The sequence below is a fragment of the Camellia sinensis genome, chromosome 2 (genome assembly GCF_055761805.1).
Source record: "Camellia sinensis isolate YWXY chromosome 2, ASM5576180v1, whole genome shotgun sequence".
NCBI classification, from domain to species: Eukaryota; Viridiplantae; Streptophyta; class Magnoliopsida; order Ericales; family Theaceae; genus Camellia; species Camellia sinensis.
Window position 1 is genome coordinate 83287400 of NC_138962.1, and position 25582 is coordinate 83312981.

Sequence of the window (25582 nt, forward strand, 5' to 3'; positions counted from 1 at the left end):
AACTGTTTGAATCTTTTACTGGTTGACCGCCCGGTCAACCGGCTGGTCGACCGGTTGGTATCACCCCAACGGTCAGTAACAATGATTTGATGAAATGCTTCGCCTGCTCTCAGTTTGATGAGATGTTTGGTGAAATCTCATTCTGATATCGATTTGGTGCAACCGTTGGAGCATCAAACAGTAACTTTTTTACCAAATTTTAAATTTGATGCTGGGTTTAATGAACCGTTGGAGATGGTCTTAATGATTTTGATCAAATAAAAATTTGTTATTCATCTAAACGCGAAAATAAAGACATTATAACATGGCTCAACAAACTTATGAGATCAATCAAATCTAAAAAAAATAAATAATAAATAAATAAATAAATAAATAAAATTTGAGATCCACCTTAATTTTGGCTCAAAGATGACGAAAAGCATGTTTACAAAAACCATTTTTCTCACACTCACAATGCGTTGAGGAATGGTTCCTCTAACTTTTGTAACATTTCACAAGAAGGCCGATAGATTTGGGTATTTATTTATTTATGTATCAAAACTTACAATTTTAAAGAATTTATTAATTACCACATGCTTCTATGAAAACCCAATATCAGAATACAAATAAATAAAATCTCTAGATTGAAACACTATTAGGAATTCCCTTTCCCGTCAGTCCAACTTCACTTGTAGGAAACAACAGAGTATATGGAACCTTAACAGGCCCAACCCTATTCTTCAATTTCTCATCATTGTTCATTTTAATGATCATTTCTTCAATCTCTGTCGATTTCTTACCAAATCTCCCAAATGCCGCCGACGGCTTTTTGTTGGTTGTCCACTTAGCACTGTCTCTCTGCCCGAGATAGACCTCATCTGCCGAATGCCTCAACAAAATCTCAATCAAAGAAATCCCAAGAAGTGTTTGCAATTGGGCTGTGATTGTTTTCAAGAAAGCCTTTTTGGGGCTCGAAACGAGCTCTTTGTACTCAGGATTACCCGGTTTAGGCATCAACCGACGACTAATGGTTGGACGGTTTGGGAGGTACCCTGCATAAGGGTACTGCCCAAAATAGACTGCGGCGTGGAGGACAGAAGCAACCCAAATGACAATTGCGCATGTGTCAATTAGCTCTCTCCAAGTCTGCATTTTAGGCCACCATAGCTCGTGTTGCTTGTCACCATGCCCTTTCTCTCTAAGTCCTTCCACCAGAATTGAATTTCCATGTCTTGCTTAACCATTTCATCGTTCTTGTAGTAAAAATCACAGTAGTCTTGAACCCAAGTTTCGATTGCTGACTAAATTTTAAGTCCATCCACCGCATAAGGGTAGTCTTCAATCAGTAAACAGAGGCCATATGGAGCATTGCTGTCTTTCATCGTCATTCCTCTAGATAAAAAAAAAAAGAACAACTAAGTTCAAATTCGAATTTTTTTTTTTTTTTAATTCCCTACAAGATTTTTAACTACTAACTATGTTGAGAAGTAAACATAAAATTTTACTGTGGTGAGAAAATAATGGTTTTACCTCTTGATGAGATTGGCACGAAGTGCCTGCTCAGAAAAACCCAGTTCTTTAGACTACAACTGACATTTCCATGGCATATGTACAGGGAGAAAATACTTGACGCTTCCGTACTCCTCTCATCCAAGCTTCATACTTCTCTGAACTATGTCGTTGAACCGGAAACACAGCGACAGTAAGCTACCCGGCTGGTGTGTTGCCGGAAAATCCCTCCAACGGTCATGTTAGCACTGAGAGAGAGAGAGAGAGAGAGAGAGAGAGAGAGAGAGAGGGGAGGGAGACAGGAGGGGACAAAAGAGAAGATTGCACAGTCTAAGGAAAGTCGTAGACCTATTGTATGGAGGCGCTGCAAGGCTTATATACGTTCTGTGCGATCTCCCTTACTCGTTCTCTCCTGGGCACGCGGATGTACTGTCCTTTGTTCGTCCTTCACGTGTGTGCACAACAATAGTACTAAACAGCCAAACGGTATTGACGCACATGAACAGTGAGTTCCTTGCATTGCCCTTCCATTGGGCCACGTGGTAGTTTTTGCCGAACTGCCCATAATCCGGTATTAGGCCGTTCACTTCCAACGGCTTACACCAATCGGCCTAGATCCAAAATGCCCAACTGGTCAACTGCATCTCGGCCAAGTCAGTCGAACTCACCCTAGTTCCCTACCTTGGCCCAGCTTTGCTTGGCTTACCATAGCTCGGTAAGATTGACACGATTCACGAGGTAGGATACTCTGATTGAGGTAGTAGAGCTCGGTTGATATTGCTAGGCAGACCCAGTCCACTTTAGTCTAGCCTAACCAATCGTAAGGCGGTGGGTCGGGCTTGGCCCATCAGATAAATAGCTCGGCCCTTTTGCACGGCCAAAACTCCCCTCTCAGCATACTTTCCCAGAAAAAATTGTTTTCTGATGAATTCCATCGGCATTAATCAGGATTTGCCTAGCAAATGCATTTATATTCATTGTGTCGCTGAAATGGGGATGCAAAAGCTTGTGTATCGGGTGAAGCATGCTCAACTAGCTATATGTCACAATCACGAATGACTCAATCACTGCGTGGGTATTCAACCTTCTATAAAGTTAGAGGTATCCGAATGAATAATTTGAAGGTAGTATCCGAATTGTATATATGAGAAGCTTATAACTTTTTTATTTTATTTTAAAGAGTTTGTACTAAAATGTTTTGTGTATCTTCTACTTACAACATATGAAGTAGAAATAACTTAATAAGTAGAAAAAAGTTGATAATCTAGAATGAACTTTTGACTCCTGCTTGCTTTTTGATTATCAGAAGCTACACCAAATAGGGACACTAACTTGTTATATTAAGTTTTGAGTGTTGTTATTCAGGCCAAAAAAATTAGATCCACTTTCCAGACCTAATGATGTGTCACTCTATTAAAATATTTAAGTCAAATCTTTTTCTCATTTATTCTTTAATCATCAACCAATCATCTTATTGACACAACACTGGGTCTAGAAAATAGATTTAGAAAATGGGCTTATGTATCATTTTTCTTAAGTTTATGTTTGACAAAAGTTGTACCAGTGACTAATGAGTTGATGGTATTCGGAGTCATTGATTGCAACATATGCTTTAGCCAATTGCCAAAGAGAAGCCTTCAATATCCTGTTCAGATGGGGTGTACACTTTGCTTATGGCTCCAAATTGATCTCCCTTTGGGTGTGGCAAGCTTGACTCGATTGCTAGAGGCTTTAAAGTCCCGTCTTTTTGCAGAAAGAGGAGAGTTCTAGTGGCGTAAATCTTCATGATGTTGTATTAATACGCCTTACGTATGACATCAAAGTGTCATGATGATCTAATATGAAGAGTCGGGTTTTTTTCAATTGCCTATACAAAAATTGATTGAAATTATTATGATTTACAATATAATGATCATTTGGCTGTCATTGACATGGTGTACCATTTGATATTTAAGAATGTTACATACCTCTTTTATTGTGAACCCAACTAGGTTGTTCTTTGTGTGATCTTTAGTCATTGAACTATTTTGATTGTTATAGAGTTTAGGATCTAGTGTGCTTCTTGAAGGGAACTCCTGCAAGTAAAAAAGATTAGTGAATATTGTAATTGAAAGCCAAAAGCATGTCTTCATTTTCTAGAAAAAAAAACAAACGATGTGCTTAGTGAACTTTTTTTGAAAATTATTCTGAAAAGTTCTATTGAAAACAACCCACTTTCAAAAAACACTAAAAAATTGTTTCGAAATTGTTTTCACACAAAAATAAAACGATGGGTGTCTTACTTGGAGATGACGGATGATGACAGGGTCTAGTCCAGCCAACATTTCTCTTGCAAATTCTTCATCTATCCTCAATGCGGTCTTGTCCTCTGCTCCAAACACCATGAAAATGTTATAATTATAAATAAATTATAAAAATATTCCAAGTTGATAAAAGAGAGTAGTGCATCGTAAAGTGGCAATTAACTTTTTATTCTTCTTATATATATAAAGCCAAAAAAAATGTGATTTAGTTTGTGAGCTATGTAGTACTGCTTATGACTTGTGGCATTAGGAATTTGAAGTACCCCTCGCCATCGGTCATCAAGATTTCTTTGATAATTTCCAAGGGGATGTTTTTCTTAATCTTGTCAAGTAAAGGTCCCTTTGGTAGCTTGATTCCTCTTTCGAAGATTTTGAGTATATCTTGGAAAGAATAAAACTCATTAGGTGTTTTATCAAATAGTGCCTCAAACTCCGGAACAAGAAATTGAACTACGAATTTTTACTTATACGCTAAAATCGGACATCTTCGAGTGACCAAACTGTTCATCTCTTGGAACATAAATATTCAAGCTCATTAGAAGTGGTACATTCCGATTTTGGATCTGTCATCAAAATAGCCAAAAAAAAAAGAAAAAAAAAGAAAAAGAAGTTATATTAAAATGATTGAAACTACTATTTTTTTAGTACCGATGCTAAATTATTTTAAAGATCCTTTTGTCACAAGTAAGTGATATAAAATGAGCACGACTGAGTAACCTGTCTTGGTTGGTGGGCGGCTTGTTCTTTCCCTGTGGGGATAAGGGTAGTTTGATGATCCACCAAGAACTGGGCGGACATATTTAGAGCCTTTATCGGGATCTCCCAAGTCATTGTAGTAAGCATGATCATAAACTCTATCCCATTCCTCAAGCTTTCCTTTTCCATCTCCTCTCAAATTCACTAGTTCTTGCTTTCTGTACTCAATGAGGGTTGATGGAGTTTCATTTGGAAGATATGTCTACCAAAAAAAAAAAAAAAAAAAAACGTTGGCGAATTATTTCAGCATTCAACTTCACAAAAATATCAAATTAATTAATAAAAATTAATATTACTTGATTGGTGAAGAAAAAGCAGCCGAGTGAACCCAGGAGTTGCACACAGAGTGAACACGATTATGTCCAGGGACATGATAAGAGAGTTAAGGCCCCGTTTGTTTGGGGTTATAGGAAGAGGATTTGGACTACTAATACCTTGGTATTACTAATACCTTGTTTGTTTTGAAAGATGACTTTGGGATTATTAATACCTTGGTATTACTAATACCCTTGGAAGGGGGATTCATAGTGATGAGGTAGAGATGGTATTAGAAAAATAGTGAGACGATTAGAAATTTTTTTATTTTTTATATATTGAGAATTTTTTTTAAAATATTAATGTTTAATTTTAATATTTTTTTATTTGTTTTATTATTTTATATAAAAATAATTTATCAATTTCTCACTATCAATTCCCTCACTATTAATCTCCTCACTAACAATCCCCTCCATTCTATCTCTGAAAACAAACGGATAAGATAGAATTCACCTTGGTTGAAGTTTTTTTTTTATTATGAATGCCCCTGGAACTCCTATCTCTTCATCCCAATCGAATATTATATCATATGCTGAATTGCCTGCGGTTACTGGGGTGATCTTGGTAATCTCCCAAATATGCTGGTTTTCCAAGTTTCCCTCTCAAGCCTTTATCTGAAAAAAATACCATATTCAAATTTAGCACTACAGTTTACTAACTGAAAACAAAGGAGGGATAAAATGAGAAAAGCAAAGAAAGGATGTTAGATATATATTATTATAATTATCTATCTGTATTATAGATATATCTCATCTCCTTTTCTATACTTATCTAGGTTTCTTCTCAGCCTATAAATACAGGCTTCTTGTATTTCATTATTCATTCAATATACAGTTTCTCTTTTCTCTTCTCTGTCTACTTTCATAGCATGGTATCAGAGCCTAGGGTCCTCTTCTAGCCTCCTTTCCTTCTTCCTCATGTTTTTTTTCTAGCAGATTGCTTTTGTTCCCTGTTGGTTTCTGTGTATCTAGTCTATCCCTGTTTCAACGTTTGGACTATACCAACCTCTTCGTCTCCTCAAAATGAAGCCAACGCCACCACACTCACCTCTATTGGAGTGTACATGCACACGCGCTTCCCAAAGAACGATGCGTTGGTTGACATCAGCTCCACTCTCACCACGCTCCCGCACGCGTCATCTTAGCCAACTTCAGCCCCTCGCCTTCCGCCTTAGTCGATTTGACCTCGGCTCGCCCATTGGCTTCCGCTTCAGCTGATTCACTATTGGCTTCCACCAAGTTTCTCTTAGCCGCACGCCGTTGCTCTGGTTTCCGCCCGGCTTGCTCAGCCGTTTGCCTTCTTCCTCAGCCACTGACGTTAGCCCTATTCAGCCGTTGACGTCAGCCCTACTCAGCCACTGCCTAGCTGCTAACGTCATCACAGCCACAGTGCTGACATCAGCCTTGCCTGTTCCTAAGGCATTTTAGCCTTCTGAATCTGTTGGTGACCTCTGTTTTGGCAATTATGGATCGTACTGAGAATATCCAATCTGTTTTCGTTATACTTGATGGGTCCAATTATGTTAGTTGGGCCCAAGCTCTCTCTAGCTTCATCAAAGGGAAACAACTTTGGCAGATCAGTACTGGTGCTCTTCCTAAACCCAACCAGAATGAGGATGAGCCTGACTTTTTATTCGATGAGCGTCTTAACGAATGGAAAAGTAAGAATTATCAAATTATTACATGGTTCCGGACTACCTCAGTTCCTTCCATCAACCTTCAGTTTGAACGCTTTCAGGATGATGATTCCATTGCCTCTCTTGCTAAAGCAATTTGGGATTTCTTGAAGGAACGTTATCAGACCACTGGACAAGCTCATCAATATCAACTGTTGCAGATTCTTCATCATATGCGCCAGGCACTCGGTTAGTCTCTTAATGACTTCTTATCCCAGATGTCGTCTGTTTGGAACCAGCTCACTCTTTCTGAACCTTCGTAGGCCCATTCTAAGGATGCACAACTATTTATTACTTATTGGAATAATTAGCAACTATTACAGTTTCTTATGGCTCTTTATAGTATTTTTGAGCTCGTGCGTGCTTCTTTGCTCCATTGTTTTCCCTTGCCTACTTTAGAGAAAGCCATTACTGAGCTCCTATCAGAGGAGACTCGTTTCGGGATTCTCAAATCTCAAAACATGTATTCTGTTCTTACTACGCCATCTTCTTAGAGTTCCTCATCTTCATAGCCAATCATATGCAACTATTGTCGCAACCGAGGCCTGCCAGCCAATCATTCTCTTGTTCACTGCCAGGTTCGCGAATGCTTGACTTGTCACAAGACTGCTCCAGACCATCTCCAAAGCAATTGTCCTCGAGCTCCCTCCACTACTTCATCTAAAAAAGGGGCTTCTCGTTCTAAGTATCAGTCCAAATCTAGTCACGGTTCTCACTCTGCTGTTGTTGCCTCTGAGGGTTTTTCTGCTCCTTCATTCTCTATGGATGATATCGAGTCCATTATTGTCACGACCCAAACCCGCCCTCATAAGTTTAGCATCGTAACCGGCCAGTAAACCCTGGGGTTACCAAATGCCTCTGAACAAAATATTATATAAACAGGGGCTGCAGAAGCAAATATACTAAACATACATAGTCCATAGAGCTGTGCAGACATACATGGGATAGGAAATTTTCAAAACAAACTTATATATATATATATACAGATGTGGCGTCAGAGATACATTAGTCTTACATCACCCAAGCCACTTATACAAAACTTTCAAACTTGTTCAGATCAAACATAAGCATTTAGAAGGTACAAAAGTCCCAAGGACAAAAAAATTTGAGCAGATCTCAAAAGGGAACCTCCACGGGAAGCATAATGGCTGGCTGACACCAAAACTTGCCAGGCAGCAACTTAGGCCTAGTCACACGCCTGCTCACCTACATACATACAAATAAATAGTGAGCAGAAGCCCAGTGAATAATAACAAGGTAAAGGGTTTTAATGAATGATGTCTATCACAGAGTTAAAAAAATCAAAGCTTATATTGAAAACAGATTCTTATGCATATTCAGATTTCAAATCAGAATTACGTTCATATTCACACTTATATTCGCATTCATATTCATATTCGGATTTCGTATAAGATCATACGTAGTACATCCATTAGCTATCATATTAACTTGATCCTGAAACACACACACACACACATATATATATACATAGTCGGTACCGACAACCATAAAGGTCCATATCTTGCGCGCAAGTAGCCATGGTATTGTTACCCCCAGGTGAGGGCTACGTGAATATAGGCCTCGATATTGTTACCCCCAGGCAAGGGCCACGTGAATATAAGCCACAGTACTGTCACCCCTAGGCGAGGGCCACGTGCATATTGGCCACAATATTGTTACCCCTGGACAAGGGCCACATGAACTAAGGATGTCACAAATATATTTCAGAAAAATGGTCATTCATTCATAATTCATAAAATAGTATTTCAGAAAACAGATCGCGTCATATCAGTCAGAAAATACTTGTAATTAAACATAACTTTACAGAGTTATTACTCACAGTTAACAGATGACTCCAAGTAAACTTTAGAGTAGGTAATTCACTTAACTCACGGCGCGTGACCTACATAACATGACAGAGACATACATTGAAACACATGCTCGAATTGCACATAACACATTTTCTTGTCCTAAGTGTGTTTTTAACCTTTATCCTCATTATAGTGTCTTAATCATGGCCAAGGAATGCCTAGGATGGAATGAGCATGCAACAATGCACTTGAAAATATTTTTCAAAACTTGCTGAAAACAGGGTCCACGCTCGAGTATGGCTTTCCTCGCTTGAGCGGAAATGCAAAATGTGATGATCTGCTCAAGCGTAACTTCCTTCGCTCGAGCGGTCTGTAAACTTTGGCAAAAGTGCTGATTGTTTGTTTTTCACACTCGACGGACGCTCTATCCCCGTTCGAGCGTGACTTTTGTCGCTCGAGCGTGCTGCAAACACCAAAAACTTCTGAGAGCTCGCATTTCATGCTCGAGTGTGCTTCAGATCGCTCGAGCGGAAGTGCATGCACTTAGAGTGGTCGCTCGAGCGTGAATTCCTGCGCTCGAGCATAGGTGCAAATTCTGGAATTTCCAGATTTGTCTCCAAGTTACAAAACATGAACTCAACACCTCAAAACTCATCCTCTTGGGCCAAAATTCCGGAAAACATTTAGAAACGCACAAAACATCATGTTTTGAAGATCATTTCATGAAATCAAGGCCCAAAAGCGTTTCAATTGTTCAAAAATTCAACTTAAACTTTATGAATGTTCATGAACATAACATACATGAATTCCCTTAAACTCAAATTTCTCAAAACATGATCAAATGCTACAAAACATCATGAAACGTGATGATTTCACAAATTTAAGGTGAATTCAAGACATGCATGAGGGAATTCTTGGAAATTCAACTCAAAATGTGGGAAAATATGCATGTATGCATGGTATGGTTTAACACTCTTTATTTCTAACCCAAATCCCTTATGAATTCATTTAATTCACTAGAAGTCTTCCAAGATCTAACCCAATTACACAACTAAGAGTTTGATTCCATACCTAGAGACTTGAATTCACAAAGGTTGAAGTTGAAACTCTTAAATCCTCTTAAAATGTCAACAATTCTTAGCAAATCCTTTGTTTGAGCTCAATTTCTCCCTACTCTCCCTTTCTCACGTTTTCTTACTTGAATAGGCTCAAAATGTATTGAAATGAAAGAAAAGAGGTGAGTGGGGGGCTCAATTGATGCCTAATATAGGCTTGGTTAAAGTGCAATTAATTGAGGTTAAAATAAGTGGGCACTAATTTAATCTACTTTAATCGTTCCAAATCGAATTTTAATTAAACCTACCATAAGGTTCTAAAAATTCCAAATAACACATATATCAAGCCAATTTCATGATCGGATGCCGATAAGGCCTTCGATTTATAAAACAAAATAGAAATTCAAACAGATGTGTCTATGATGAACAGATAGAATCACAATTTATGCAACATATATGCAATTAATTTAAAATATGGTCTTAAGAGCTTATTAGGCATAATAAATCATGGATTAACGTTAATCATAGGCTGGGGTTGTTACAATTATCCACCAGGTGCTCGCCAAATCTTCTACTCCTCCCTCTACTGCTCTTTTAGTAACCTCAGGTAACTCTTCATGGTATTTTGATTCCGCATGCTGTAATCACATGACTTCTGACACCACTCTATTTTCTTCTTTATCATCATCATCTTTTGCTCCCACTATACACACTACTGATGGTTCTCATATGCCTGTTAGTTATATTGGCCAAATCTTTACTTCCACTGTGTCTCTTTTTGATGTTTACCATATTCTTGCTCTTCAATTGAACCTTATCTCTATTAGTCAGTTATGTGAACTTGGTCTAACTATTACTTTTTTTGCTAATGGTTGTTTGGTGCAGGACCCTCAGACGAGACAGATCCTTGTGATAGGCCTTAAGCATGGACGTTTGTTCGAGCTTATCCATCTTCGCAGTCCACACAAATCATCTATTGCTGCAGCTACTCTGTCTTCTTTTCATCTTTGGCATTATCGCTTAGGACATGTCTCTTTTAGTCGTTTGAAAATTTTAGTTTCTAGTGGTCAGTTAGGTCGTGTTCATCTTGAAGATATCGATTGTCTATCTTTTCAAATTGCTAAACAACTTGCCTTATCTTTTAATAAAAGTAATTCTATTTCTACTGCTCCTTTTGATCTTGTGCATTTAAATATTTGGGGACCTTCCCCCACACTGACCATAGGGGGTCCAGATATTTTGTGATTTTTGTTGATGATTTACTATGAACTTAAACAGATTTACTATGATTTCTCTACTATGGTCCGCACTAAGTTGTCTCGTACTATTAAGCTTTTTCGTTCTAATAATGCTAAGAAGTACTTGGATTCTGATTTTCTTTATTTTTTTGGGGCTCATGGTACCCTATTTCATCGATCTTGTGCAAGCACCTCCCAACAAAATGGACGAGCCGAAAAAAAACACTGTCATATTTTAGACACTACTCGGGCTTTTCTCATCTCTTCTTCTTGTCCTGAAAATTTTTGGGGAAAAGTTGCCCTCACTGCCATCCACACCATCAATCGTGTCCCTACACCTGTAATAGCTAACACTTCTCCTTACGAGCGCTCGTATGGTTCTCCTCCTGATTATACCACTCTTAAAGTTTTTGGTTTTGCTTATTTTGTTCTACTTCAGCCTCATGAACACATTAAACTAGAACCTCCTTCTCATCTTTGTTGTTTTCTAGGGTATGGTATAGAACATAAAGGGTATCGTTGTTGGAATCCTATCTCCAAACGTCTTCGTATTTCCCGTCATGTGGTCTTCTGGGAACACAAAATATTCTTTACTTTTTCCAAGTTTCACTTACCACAGCTCACCCACTCACCGGTCTTTACTGATATTTCTATAGACTTATTTTCTGATGACTTTGATGCGAATTATAGCCCCATGCTTCCACAGCCACCTACATCTATCGTCCATACTGAGGATCTAGTGTCTGCTTATGCCTTCTCCAGCTCCGGTGGAGGTTCCTCTATCTCCATTTCCCATTGAGGTTCCTTCTCCACCTGAGCGTCATTTTACATGGGTAAGGCAACCTTCTGTTCTTCTCTGTGATTATATTGTTGGTTCCACTGCCTTTTGCTCTCATGAACCTACTTCTTATCGAGAAGCTTCTTCTAACCCTCTTTGGCAACAAGCTATGACTGATGAGCTGCAGGCTTTTGATCAAACTTATACCGGGGATATGGTTGATCTTCCTCTTGGAAAGCGTACTGTTAGTTGCAAATGGGTTTACAAGATCAAAACTTATTCTGATGATTCCATTGAGCATTACAAAGCTCGCTTTGTCGCCTAGGGATTTACTCAAGAATAAGGGATTGACTATGAGAAAACATTTTCTCCTGTTGCCCGTCTTACTTCAGTTCGCAGCTTACTTGTCGTTGCTGCTGCTCGCCACTAGAGTCTTTATCAGATGGATGTCAAGAATACATTTCTCAATGGTGATCTCACTGAGGAAGTTTATATGCAACCCCCTCCCAATTCTTCTGTTCCATCAAACAAAGTTTGCAGACTCGGTCGTGCTTTGTATGAGTTAAAACAAGCTCTGCGTGCCTGGTTTTTCAAGTTCATCTCTACCATTCGTGACTTTGGTTTTTCATCTAGTGCCCATGATTCTGCCTTGTTTATACGTAAGACGGAGCGTGTTACTATTCTCCTTCTTCTCTATGTGGATGATATGATTATCACTGGAGATAACACAGTGAATATTTATAGTGTCAAATAGTTTCTGAATCGCCAGTTTGAGATGAAAGATTTGGGTTCGCTTAGCTACTTCTTTGGCTTGGAAACTTCTCAAGATTCCTCTGGCTATTTTCTTATCCAGGCCAAGTATACTTTTGATCTCTTGGCTCGTGCTAGCCTTACCGATTGCAAAACTGTCACTACTCCAGTTGATCCTCAAACTCGTCTTACACCCCTTGACGGTCCCCTATTGTCTGATGCCATTTTATATCGTCAGCTAGTTGGCAGTCTTGTCTATCTCACAGTTACTCGTTCAGATATTGCTTATGGTGTTCACATTGTCAGTCAATTTATGGCTGCTCCTCGCTCTCCATACTATGTTGCTCTTGTTCAAATTTTACACTATCTCAAAGGAACTCTATTTCATGGTCTTTACTACTCCCCTCACTCTTCTCTACAGCTACATGCATTTTCTGATGCCAATTGGGTAGGGGATCCTACTGATCGTCGTTCCACTACTGGGTTCTGCTTTTTCTTGGGCAACTCTCTCATTTCCTGGCGTAGCAAGAAGCAAACCCTTGTTGCTCGTTCTAGTACCGAGGCTGAGTATTGTGCTCTTGCTGACACTACTCAGGAGCTTGTATGGCTTCGTTGGCTTTTTTCTGACATTGATGTTTTTTATTTTGCTTAATAGAGATAGTGTCAGTCAACTGGTAATTCACGTGTTCCTCTGTATCAGAAATTGTGTTTGTTTTTTTTGTTTCATCGGTTACAACCACATGATTTAACCGTGTGATAGTGATATCTCATTATCTTCAAACAAGGAACATTCTTTATTATTCAATTCTTGCTAGTAAGCTTGTGCCTAAGTTTAGGTTAATTAATACAATACAATGGCTTCGTTTGGTGTAGTTGTTAAAACAGCTTATAGATTATAACTTAACAGATTATACATTATGACTTTAATCAGAAATTGTTAATCTGTTTGGTGTAACTGTTAGATTATAAATTTAAGTTGCTGAGTAGTGTTTGTTAAATAAGCTGTGAAATACCTTTTTCAATTAATTTTTATTTTTTGTTTGTCTACATTTCTCATAAAAAAAAAAACAATAATAATTTATAGTCCATTTGGGTCTTTTTCTATTTTTTAAAAAATAAAAAATAAAAAAATTTATGAGTATAACTATAAATTAACATGTCCACAGTAGAAACTGATAATCAGAAACAAGAGGTGGGCAGCTTCTCAGAATCAGCTTTTTTGAATTAAAATAACCTGTTAAAATCAGAAGCTGTTTCAAATAAGTTTAACTAAACAGTCCAAAATAACTTTTTCAAAACTAAAAGACATAAGTTAACTTTGAAAAGCTGAAACAAACACCCCCAATATGGGTTTGCAAACATTTGCTATGAAATGTGTATGTGATACCATGGTTTTAAAAACCGAACCGGACCGGCCGGTTCGACCGGTTGAACCGGATGGGGTTCCGGTCCGGTCAACCCCCTTAAACCGGCCAATTGTAAAAACCGGCCTATTTATTGAAAACCGGTGAACCGGTCGACCCGGTCATGGGTTGATCGAACCGGACCGGTTTTTTTTTTTAACTTCTTTGTTTGTTTTTTTTATTTTCTTTCTTTCTTTCTTATTTTATATATATATATATATATATATAAAATATAAGAATATAAGAAAATTTTAATTTGAAACTCTTTTTCAAGGGTCTCCTCTTGTGAGGAATCCCATTAAGAGTTTGATGAAATTATTGTGAAAGTCTTCACCTATTTATAAGAAAAAAACTCTTTCAAAAAAACTCAAGAAATCCATGTGGGATTCAATCAAATGTATTGGAGGGAATATTGAAATTTTGATATCCCTCCAAAATTTTTGCTTTCCTTTCAATCAAATTATTTGAATTAAAATCATATGGAGGGAATATTAAATATTTGATTTCATCTTCCAAAATTGAAATTAATAATATTTTAAAATATATTATTATATTTTTCAGTAAAAAAAATATTAGGACAAATATTTAAGATAATTTAATATTTTTAATATTTTTAATTTATAATTTTATTACTTATATTTTTATTTAAATATAATTTTAATATATTTATTACGTCACAGTTCGATTCCGGTTCAACCCACCGATTGAACCGGTGACCCGTCCACCCGATGTCTTTTCCGGTTCGTTCACCGGTCCGGTTTTTAAAACATTGTGTGATACGATTGTTAAACAGTGTACGAAGATTTGGTTTAGACTCTTAGGAAATGACTATTGTTATGTTTAACGCTTTCCTTATCTATGTAGTCATTTTCATATTAAAAACTGGCAAGGTAAATTAATAAATAACATAAAAATAAATTAATAAATAAACAAATGAATAGAAAGAAACACTCACCATTTTACCTGTTAGAGAAAATATATAATTCCCTACAAGTAAATCAATGGAATAAAAATTAATTCTGAAAAATTAAATTAACAACGATACAAGAATTTTTACGTGGTTTTGAGGTACGTTCATGGGATCGAAATCCAATTCCGCTATCAACTAAGGAGTTTTCAAACGGTAAATCACCCTTAGGTGAATTCCAAATAATTACAAATAATTAAGAGAAAAGACCTCACCAAATAGATGAACAAAAGTCTTCAAAACAAAGTTGTAGAAGACCCAAAATAATAGACCCAAATTAACTCCACCAAAGCAGCCGAATAAGCAACAACTTGATTACACACAAAAAACAGTGCACTTGAATATGCAACCAACAATCAATCAGTCAGCAAGCTTGTGCTTCAACTACAAAATCCACTGAAAAAATATCAATCTGTGGCCGCTGCTATACTCCAGGAAAAACGAAGATAATCAATATATATATATATATATATACATATATTGTCGAATTTAGGGCTTTTTATCAAAACTTAACTGCTATCAAATTGAATATTAAATATCTATTGAGTCTCCAAAAATTAGGTATAATATATTGAAAATATATTATAAACAAAATCAAACCAAACTAAACTCTTTTAATAAATCAATTGGTCTTATACTCTAATAAGGAGGTATATCCAACATTAACCTCTTTAGCTTATGTGTTATTTTCAGCCTAGGTGAAAATTATATTCAAATTAAAGGTAGGTTGTGTTTGCTTCTCTGTATCATCACCATTTAAAAACAATGGTGATTAAAAAAAAAAAGAAAAAAAAGGTCAATGACAATGCAGATTATTGCCTGGATGGTCAGATTTAAAATTAAGTTCACATTTCATGAATGGTGGTAGAGATCAGGCAGAACAGGGGTGTTGTGCCCCTAAATGGCTCCACCTCAAACTCACCTCAACTATTTAAACCATTCTCTTGTAGGATCCGTTGAGAAAATTATTTATGACAATGTTTGGCATAAGTTTTTTTTTTTTTTTATTATTATTTTAATCATAAAAAGACAAAATAAGTTAAAAAATTAATAAGACAAAATGTCACATTCAAATCATAATCATTTTATTTTTTCTCTTATAAAAATTAAAAAAACTAAAAAATTCATTCCAAATGAGACTTAAGCCAAAAAACCAACTTATATCCCAAACCAAGACTATATAAAAAATAATTATATATTAATAATTATATGATTGAATCATATTAGTAGCCACATGATTTTACATTTTTTTAAAATAAAAATAATTTGATCATATGACTATCGATATTCAATTAACTTTAATTTTATACATAAATAATTTTCTCAACGAGCCTTATAATGTCAACCATTCGAATCACTGTAATTATTTTTCAATGTGACTGCTTTGTTAATCAGTGAATAAAAGACTAGTGGTTTAGACTTTTTAGCAATGACTGCTCTGTTTACCTCTGTGCTTATATCATCCATACTTTAAAATTGTGCATAAAAAATTAGTATTAAGTAGTCATTTTCAGGTTAAAAACAAACAAGACAAAAATAAAAACATAAAAAAATAAGAACGTATTAATAAATAAGAAATGAATTAAAAAAAAAAAAAACTCACCAATATATTAACATGTTTTAACTTATTTTGTTATTTATTTCAGAATAGGTGAAAATTTTATTATACAATAATTGTTAGGTAAGGTTTGCTCCATTCTATCATCACCATTTATTATTTAATTATAAAAATTCAAACCAAAAATTTTGGAAATAACGTTTATTGCCGGTCTTCCAACACTTTTTGTAGAAAAGGTTAAAACCCACATCTGTGTTAAACATAATGGTCAAATTTCATATAATTAACCAATATACCTTTGGCGAACTCATATATGAAATTTATGCTGAAGGGCTTTCCTTATGCAATGATATTAAACTCAAAAATCAATTGAAAAAAGAGCAAACCACTAGACGTACAGAACTTGGTCAATTTTGTTACCAATTCCATCCTTCCTCCCGTCACCAGATCTTCCTCTCGAAAAATTCCTACTCGCAAATCTAGAAAGTACACATCCAAGAAATACAATAAATTTTCTAATTACAAAAAGAAACCTTATCATAAAAAGAGAAAATTTTCCAATAATAAAAATACATCCACTTCTATGTCTAAACCCAGTTCCTCAAAAAAAACCTGCCACTTGCTGGAAATGTGGTAAACCTGGCCATTATGCCAATAAGTGTCTTACTAAAAAGAAAATTCATGAATTAGATATTTCTAATGAACTTAAAAACCAATTAGAATCTATCCTCCTCCTAGACAAAGAACCTCAATAAGAATCTAAAAACTCTTCCGATAATCCATCTGATGGTGATTTCCAATTAAACGAAATAGACAATGATATTATTACCTCCTCTGATGAAGAACTAGAAGATCATCCTGAATCCTCTCATGCGTGCCATAGCCAATCAACCACTGATTATTATAAAGCTATTTTAGAAATGAATGGTCTTAGCATTAATGTTCTCACTGCCCAAGAAAAAATGATTCTTGAATTTATTGATAGCATTGATGATCCTGAGAAAAAAAAACAAGCCATGTTTAAATACTCCAATTCAAAACAAAGAAATGCTCCAACAAATCATACCACACAAGAATTAAAATATGATACATATGATTTCAAAGATGTCCTTGATCGAGTCAATAAAGTTCCTAATCCCTTAAATACACCCACAATTCAAGATTTACAAAATGAAATTTGTACTCTTAAGATTGATATCTAAAATCTCTAATCTAGAGTTTTAACCCTAGAAGAGAATCCCACCAATACAGATGATTTCCTGGCTGATACAACATTACCTTATGAACTGCATCTACAAGAATCACATCCAATAAACAACCTGACAAAAAATCACTTGTTATTAATGATTCTGTCAATTTACTCAATAGCATCACATTTCAATTGTATCTAAGAAAGTCTTGTACCTTTCAAATATTTCGAGAAAACTAATCAATCTCCCAGTACTGCTAATGGTGACTCAATAGAAATTAATTATAAAATATCTCATGCACAAATTGCAACCAAGGTATATGTCTTAATACTGAATTCTTATTAGTTAAAAATGTCTCAATTAATTATCTTAGGAACTCCTCTTTTAACCATGATTGCACCTTTTACTGTCACAAATGAAGGTATTTCCACTACCCTTATTAATCATGACATAATTTTCAAATTCCTATTTCCTCCACAGGAATATGAAATCAATACGCTTAAAACAAATCTTATTTATAAATAAAAAAACAAATTTGTTTACTCCGAAAAGAAATTTCTTACAAAGTTGTTGACCAAAAATTATAACAATCTCATGTTCAATCTATTATTCAAAAAATCCAATCTTTATTTGAGAATAATTTATGTTCTAAACTACCTCATGCCTTCTGGCACTGTAAACAACATATGGTTGATCTGCCATACAAAAAAAATTTCAATGAACAACAAATCCCTACCAAAGCTCGACCAATTCAAATGGATAAAAAATTAATGGAACATTACAAACAAGAAATCAATGATCTTTTTAATAAAAAAAATTAATTCGACCGAGTAAGTCTCCATGATTTTACCCTGCTTTTTATGTCAATAAAAATGTTGAATTAGAATGGGAAACACCTAGATTAGTAATTAGCTATAAATCACTCCTCGTTTGGCAAGTCGCTATTTTAGCTAAAAAGCTAAAAAGTCACTAAAAAAAATTAAAAAGCCAATAACTCATACAAAAAAGTCAAATATTCCATTTTCTCTCTACTTTTTACACATATTTTCATAAAAAGTCAAAAAATCATCCCAAATATACTAATTTTTTTATATCACATTTTAGTCAAAAAATTAAAAAATTCCAAAAAAAACATGTTCCCAAACTAAGGTTTTACGGTGCTGCTTTGTTAATCAGTGAATAAAAGACTAGTGATTTAGACTTTTTAGCAATGACTGCTCTGTTTACCTCTTTGCTTATATCACCCATACTTTAAAAAATTGTGCATAAAAAGTAGTATTAAGTAGTCATTTTCAGGTTAAAAACAAACCAGACCAAAAAAAAAAAAAAGAAAAGAAAAAGAACGCAATAATAAATAAGAAATGAATATAAAAAAAAAAAAAAAAACTCACCAATATATTAACATGTTTTAACTTATTTTGTTATCTATTTCATAATAGGTGAAAATTTTACTATACAATAGTGGTTAGGTAAGGTTTGCTCCATTCTGTCATCACCATTTATTATTTAATTACAAAAATTCTGTCAAATAGGATGGGATTCATGCATTAATGAGAGTTATGTTTGATTCATTGATTTATGGGTAAATTAGGTAAATGATTCCTGTAATTTATCTGTTTTATCGTTTTAGTCTATATTGTTTTAATTTGATCAATTTTGTCCTTGAATTTTATGAATTGTGTCATATTAGTCTAATTAATAACGGCGGTTAAATTTGATGGACGAAAAAACAAATAATGTGTCAATTGGATCCATGTAATTCATAGGATGTGTTAATTTGCTCTCTATAGTTTATAGGAAAGTCAAAATAACAAGGATCAAATTGACACATCCTGTATACTAAAAGGACCAAATTGGCACACCATTTGATTTTCCGTCCATCAAACTTAACCGTCGTTATTTATTAAACTAATATGATACAATCCGTAAAGTTCAAGGGTAAAATTGATCAAATTAAAACAACAGAGACCAAAATGATAAAACAGGTAAACTATAGGGACTACCACTGTAATTTGCCCTTGATTTATTTAATTTGAATTTTTCCTATTATTATGTTCATATAGCATTAATGGTAATCAAGATAACAGTTAATATGAACACTTTTTTTATTTTTTTATTTTTATTTATTTTACAAGTAACAGATGATCTATACAAGAAAAGGAAATGGCAAAATACAATAATGGTTTCTTTCTAGAGCCAAATAATAATGGTGATTTAGTTCCTTTTTTGACAGGAAGGTTTGGTCATTGACCTATCGTTGAGAGCATCATACCAGCATCAACAATTCTACATACCCCAAAAAAATATTTATTTTAAAAAGTATTCAAAATTCAAAATTTGTCGATAATATTCAATGCAATTGTAGCCCCACACCGAAAGTTGAAATCTTATACCAATATTTTCCTTGTCTCGTGATGTTTTAAATATAAATTGAAACGTCAGAATATAAGAATTTTAATATTAATATATATTTATCGATATATAATACGATATTATCCAATAACAATCAATATATATAAAAGTATCCATCTCATTAGTTTGAAAAGTTCTCAAAATTTTACAAAAACAACATGGCCACATACTCTGGGACTTAAATCAAAAAGTGCATTACAAGATGCCAGTTTTTTTTTTTTGGCTGGAATGTGAGAATATAAAACAAAAAGATGAGAACTTGTACTATAAAAAAACAGTCCCGTTACAGAGCCCGAATTATTCATGCTTGAATTGGCTCAAAACCCAAAACGACGTCATTTTGGGTTTAAATTTTTTTTTTTTGTTCTTTCTCGCTGCAGGAAGAAGAAGAAGAAGAGCAGAACCAGAAGAAGAAGAACAAGAGAAGAAGAAGAAGAGCAGAACCAGAAGAAGAAGAAGAAGAAGAAGAAGAAAAGAGAAGAGAAAGAAACCTAGCAGCAAAATCAAAATTTGAAACCCAAAACATAAACAAACCCAGCAACACCACAGAGAGAGAGATCAAACCAAAATCAAAAATCCAAAATCCAAAATCAAACCCAAATCCAGATGATCAATCCACTGATTTCAGATGATCACCCTCTTTTTTTCTTTTTTCTTTTTCTCTCTTTGAAGATGAACACAGAGGGGAAAGTCGAGACATCAACAACACATTTTTTTTTTTTTCGAATCTGAATCAACTACAACAGCATACATTCATCAACAACAGCAATCGCAAAAAAAATAAAATAAAATAAAATAAATAAATTAATTAAAATTGTCGAATCCAGATCCACAAATCTGTTCATCAACAAATCATCAATCCAAATCCACTAGAAAAGAAAGAAAGAAAAAAAAAAGTAGAGAGAGTAGAGGCGAGAGACCCACCGTCTGCTGTGTGTGTATACACAGATCTGTGTATACACACACAGATCTTCCATGTCTTCCTCCTCCTCCCTCTTCTTTTCTTCATCAATCTTCCTACACAGATCTCCTTCTCTCTCTTTTCTCTCTCTCTCTCTCTCTCTCTGCATTCGAATGCAAGAGAAAGAAGAAGAAAAAAAAAATGAAACCCAAAACGACGTCGTTTTGGGTTTCAAGCCAATTCGAGCCAACAAATTTCCCTCAAACATTTTTGATAAAAAAAACCCCAACCTAGAAAAGGTTTGGTCTTGATAGTTCTATTATTTGAATTCCTACAATCAAAAAATTAATAATAGATTTTATAGTTGAGCCAAATGGATTTTTCAAGTAGTATTACAACAAATAAGAGTTTTAGAAATCAAATGTTTTGGTCTTTAAAAGTGAAAATTTTGTTGCAAAAAATATTTAAGGACCAATTTCTATCATCGTGATGATAGTCACTAAAAGGTTATCCTGAAAAGTAAAAAATAAAGTTTTTAGCGACAAAATTTTGAAAATGTCACTAATAAATAGATTTTTAGGGACAAAATAATTTGGTCTCAAAATAGTTTATTTTTTGAGACAAAAAATTTGGTCCCAAATAAATAATAATTCATCACTAATGTCCAATTTTTGTTGCTAAAAACATAATAACAATATTTTTGGCAATAAAAATATTTGGTCTCTAAAAAATAATTTTTTCTCTAAATTTTAGTTCCCAAAATCTTAATTTTTTGTTGTGTGGAATAATTGATGTCATGGAAAATATTTTCGTCCCTCCCAATAGCCACGAAAATGTGTAAGCTTCAATATTCTTAAAAAAAAAAAAAAAAAAAAAAAAAAAACACGAAATGCTATCTACTCAGAATATCTCAAGAGAACTATCTAGAATTTGAATTGTATGATGTGAGCCATGCCTAACATAAATCCAATCCACGTATTTTAAAATTGAACATTTTTTTTGAAATTTATAGAATAATTCTAAGTGCACACAATTTTATTACATAATTGGATACAATTTTTTCGTATGAGATGTAACCATTAAGGGTTCGTTTGGGAAGTGTGTTAGCTTTTTGGCTATTTTGTTTGGGGTTTTAAAGTCTCGTTTGGAAAGAATTTTTAATTTTTTTAATTTTTTTGTGAAAGAAAAAATGTAATGATTATGGGTTAGATGTGATATTTTGTCTTATTGAGCCAAAAAATTTATTTTGTTTTTTATGTCTAAAATAGCCAAAAAAAAAATCCCAAACTTGACTTCCCAAATGAAATCTAAACGTGTAAGTCCTAACTCTATATAAAAGAAGTTGTATTTGATTATGTGATTTGATCCTGTGAACATAAAATAATTGATCAGAATCAAAACCCAACAGTAGGGTTCGCATTGATTGCACTAATGACCTGCAAAGAGACTTTTTGTCAAACGAACTCATGAACATTATCAAGAGTGGAAGGATTGAAGTCATTGAAATCCAAAACATTCTTCTTCGTCAACACAACTATCCCTTTGATCTTCTTATCATTCCCAACCTTGCCTTTGATCCCCTCCACATCCATGTGCATCTCTCTTTTTTTCTCGAGAAAATAGAAAAGAAAATACCAAAAAAGTGACAAGCAAAGAATATTTTTGTAACTCACAAAACAAAAAGCTATATATTGTTGCTGTTTTTACGAATGAATCAATGAATGAAGAGAATGGGTTGGTATTTACAAACCATGAAACTTCCTAATCACTATTTTTCTTAAATGCAAATATGGGCTAAATAATTTAAAAATATTTCTCATATTTTTAAACATGGTTGATGCACGCGTTTTGTCACTTTTATTATATATACAATTATGATTATACTTCTTAGATGAATCTGATTCTTTCATAAATAGTTGATAGGGTTAACTGTATTTAGCACCCTAGTACTTTCATCACAATCTCACTTAAATTTCTTTATTATCAATTGTGATAGTCAACCACTTACATTTCAAAGTAAATTACAATATGTCGCTTTTTTGTTTATTTATATAGTTAATGTACGGGGGCGAAATATCCTTAGCTTTCCGTACTCCTTGAACTCAAGCTTTACGTAACTACGCCTGACCTGGAGACAAAGAAATGGTGAGCTGCCCGGGGGTGTGCTGCCAGATAGACCCTCCGACGATCAAGTCAGACTACTCGAAGAAGAAGAGAGCACTTTCTAGAGAGAGAGAGAATTGTTCAAATTGCATGAATTGCTTATCTCCAACGTTCCCCACTTCTCATTTTTCTAGGCTGGCCATGCAGCCTCAGGGATTGTGCGCGCACTACCTCTATTGTCCTTCCCTGGACAGGTGACAGTGCTTATCCCTCACTACCTTACGCGTGTAAAGGCCAAAACCTCCAAACAGTATGTGTGGAACTGCCAAACGGTATTGACGCGTGCCAGGAGCGGATTCCCCCTCCGTCACACCATTGGTCCAGGTGGCATACTCCACCGGGCTGTCACGACCGACCTATCCCTTGGGAGGAAACACAACCATAATCAATAAGGCCGAGCTATAAGAAGTCGATCCTTCCGGACTGACTGGCTGTGAGGTGCGCCGGCCTTCATCCCGGTTTGGATTCATTCCGGGCCATGCTTTGCTTGGTCCAGACGCACCATGGCGGATCCAACCGAACGCCTAGTCAGATTCCAGCCCGGTCTGGCTTACGCATCATTCTATGTACCAAATTTGACAAATGTAGCTCGACCCGGCGTGATGGGACGGGGAACTGCTTTACACCGAGCAAACGGCTCTTGCGAGGTCCGTCATAACTCGCGTTATTGTAGTTCGGCCGTACTTGTCCGGCGCAAATTTCCCTCTCAATTGCCCCTTAATCCCATCCGAGCTGAGCGTGATTAGGATTACCACCACTACCGAGCTATCTCATTTGGTTGGTCTTCTGAATTGCGCCAGTAATCTTGTCATCAATCGTACAGCCGTATTGATAGAGCCATCTATTCGATGCCACGTGGCTTCACATCATTGGACCTATGCAGCCCCAGGGCTGTCTCCCTCACGCGCAAAATTCAAACAGCTGCCTCCCATTGGCTTCCCCTCTCCTTCATATAAGCACACGAGGGGTCACATATGCCCCTTACTATTTATCTTTTCTCTCAAGCCAACCTTAGCCTCCAAGCTTCTGCCATTACTGCCCTTACCGCTCCTCGCCTCATTTTCGTCCATTTCTGTTCCTCTAGGAGCAGCAACCAAGCTCGTGGTTGACTCATCTCTTTTTGGCACCCGATATCGGTAAGTCTCTCTACTCTTCCCTCATATTTTGATGTTAGTGTTCTTCGTGTTTGTTTTCCAAGCTTTTGACTGGATTGTTAGAACCTTACCAGTGCGCCCACTTTAGGGTAACACTGGTACACCCTAGGGAAAACTGGAATTGGAGAAGTAGATGGGGCTTCCATGCCCCTTGTTTTCCCAAGTTTCAATGCATAAATTTCAAATTTAAGATAAACAGCCTGAAACCCGAGCGAGACCGAGCAAAACTGAACCTTTTGATCTATAAATAGGAGTTAGCCGAGCAAAAACCTGTTTGTGGTCTTGTTTTGAGAATGAGACCGAGCTGCAACTAGGGGCCAGAACCGATCTAAAAAGGCTAGGTCGGCCAGATAGTGAAGCCGAGATAGGAGAAGTAAACCGATCAAACACCCCAGGATTCTAAACTGAGCTAGACACTTCCCTGTTGGAGCCGTGCAATGTATGCCGTGCTAATCCTTGGACTTATTTGTTAATAATGCAGAACAAACTAGGACCGACCAAGCCCGTTCGGCGTTATCACCGTTGAAGCTCAACGTCTAAGCAAACACTGACCAAATTTTCACCGAGATACGACCTAAGTCACCTCATTAATAGAACCGGGATAGATGGGGAAGTGCTGGTTCATGGTGAGTTCTCCCGGGGCCCTTGCCTAGTTCCGTGGAGAGTACAATGTTCCAGATGATGTCCACCTGGAGCTCGCCAGGAAAGGAGACACTCCCTGGGGTGAGCTGGACAAATGCCCCTTCACGGTGGTGTCCATTGTAGAAGGAGGCCTGCGTTTCTCGGTTCAACCGTTTATCTGCGAGTTTTTAAGGCAGACTAGCTTGTGCCCGACCCAAGTCTCCAACAATACGTACAAGATAATAAATGGTGTGGCCGAGTTAAATAGAATACTCAGCCTGAATCTCGGCCTCGCCGAGATATTTCACCAATATAGTCTTAGCAAAAATAAATGTGGGTTTTGCTGGTATCTGAAGGTTAGGAAAGGCCGAGCAAAACTCGTCGAAGGTAATCCGGACAAAGAAACCAACGACGACGACTTCCTGTGGGTGTCCGGTCGTTACGAGGATACCGAGGCGCCCATACCGAGCTGGTACATTAGGAAAGATTTTAGGAGTGCTGGTGAGTATCTCGGTGAACCGTATTATTTTCTTTTTGCATTGGTCTTCTTGTTGCCGACCTAATACTTGTCTTCTTTTTGCAGATTATAAGCTCTTGGCAGAGGATTACTCCTGCGCTAACTAGGAGACTATAAGGGTTTTGTTGCGTCATCCGGCTGAGGAGCGAGAATCATCAAAGCTGCTCGGCTTCGAACCGAGCTACCACTACACGGCGCCGCGCAAGAGCAGGGTAGCTGACTTTCTGCGTACGCACTCTCCAAAACTAGACCCAAGCCTTCCATCGATCAAATTGGTCCCTTTGACGGTCGAGCAAGAAATGGCAAAGATCCGAGCTATCAAGTCGATGATCACCGACGAGGCGAGCGACTCCCAGCCACCGGAGGCAGCTGGGGGGACTTCTTCCACGCCGGCCGCGCAAGGGGAGAGGGCTGTGTTAGCTCTGGCCCGCGAACAAGCAGCGGGTCGGTCGAAGAAGAGACTGAGAAAAAATCAAACCGAACAACATCTGGTCAACGAGGATTTGACTAAGCATGTGTCAACTGAC

The 25582-nt window shown here is 36.2% G+C and overlaps 1 pseudogene; it reads right to left on the reverse strand.

The window, feature by feature from the left end:
* Window positions 1-527: 527 nt before the first annotated feature.
* Window positions 528-22305, reverse strand: LOC114302649 (putative linoleate 9S-lipoxygenase 5; annotated as a pseudogene).
* Between the last annotated feature and the right edge of the window lie 3277 nt (window positions 22306-25582).